The sequence below is a fragment of the Piliocolobus tephrosceles genome, chromosome 3, assembly GCF_002776525.5.
Source record: "Piliocolobus tephrosceles isolate RC106 chromosome 3, ASM277652v3, whole genome shotgun sequence".
Classification (NCBI taxonomy): domain Eukaryota; kingdom Metazoa; phylum Chordata; class Mammalia; order Primates; family Cercopithecidae; genus Piliocolobus; species Piliocolobus tephrosceles.
The window spans coordinates 92,665,189-92,666,428 of NC_045436.1; the positions used below are offsets into that span (position 1 = coordinate 92,665,189).

The window sequence follows — 1,240 nt, forward strand, 5'->3', positions numbered from 1 at the left end:
TTATTTCAAATAGGTCCAGTGGTATGTGTGATACAACAAAGGACTGTTGTAACAAGCAATTTCATTTCAAAACTGCATAGAAGTACAAATCTGAAAGTGTTTAACAATGATCAATGTCTGCTAAAATGTATATTAAATTGATCAACATACCATTTTTGACATAATTATATATCCTACTCTTTAAGTATAAGGAGTTAAATTTTCATCACAAAACATGAAGATCACCTGACAGTTTCTACAAAGGTAATGACCTGTGAAATGTATTCCCTCATTTTGCTTTGAAAATGCATCCCCAGGTTACTAAGAGAAATTCTGACTTCACCCACCTGTGTTATTTAACTGTAATTCTGCACTTGTCATCTACTGTTGGCTTCACGGCTACTCCTCTTCCTATCTGATCGCAACAAATTAGATGCTAATGTTTCTCAACTCTTTGGCTAAGGGCAATTTTTTCTCCTACTTTTGTGCACACAGAATTAGTGAGAACTATTTTACCCAAATTATCTTTGACTGCACTCTCTTCTTCGTGTAGACAGAGATCCTGTGTTTACTATGAGAACTTCATTCATGGACAGCTTTTGTACTTTTCCTGCTTTTTTGCCTTCTTCTATACATACACCTAGAAGCTGTCTAAAAAGTAAATAGGACATTTCTGGTCCTGTGACGATCTTAGGTACAGTTCCAACTGTACCAAGCACCTGTCCTGCCATTCTGCCAACACTGGGTACATTTTTGTTCCAACTCCAATAAGACTCCCTGAAGCAGTGTGCTGAGGATCATTGTGTTCTGCAAAAAGTGTTACAAGTTTGGAAATGATTGTTTTACACAAATTTTCCTTCACTATTTTTGGGAACAATACCAGGTCTGACTCCTGTCTCCTGGACCACATTTAATACGCCTTTTAAAATACTGCCACCTGGCCGGGCGCGGTGGCTCAAGCCTGTAATCCCAGCACTTTGGGAGGCCGAGACGGGCGGATCACGAGGTCGGGAGATCGAGACCATCCTGGCTAACACGGTGAAACCCCGTCTCTACTAAAAACTACAAAAAACTAGCCAGGCGAGGTGGCGGCGCCTGTAGTCCCAGGCTACAGTAGTAGTAGGCGGCTACCCGGGAGGCTGAGGCAGGAGAATGGTGTGAACCCGGGAGGCGGAGCTTGCAGTGAGCTGAGATCCGGCCACAGCACTCCAGCCTGGTGACAGAGCGAGACTCCGTATCAAAAAAAAAAAAAAAAAAAAAA

The 1,240-nt window shown here is 42.1% G+C and overlaps 1 pseudogene; it reads right to left on the reverse strand.

Annotated features, from left to right (window-relative positions):
* Positions 1-331: 331 nt before the first annotated feature.
* The window catches only part of LOC111547860, a 2,465-nt pseudogene continuing 1,556 nt past the window's right edge, over positions 332-1,240 (reverse strand).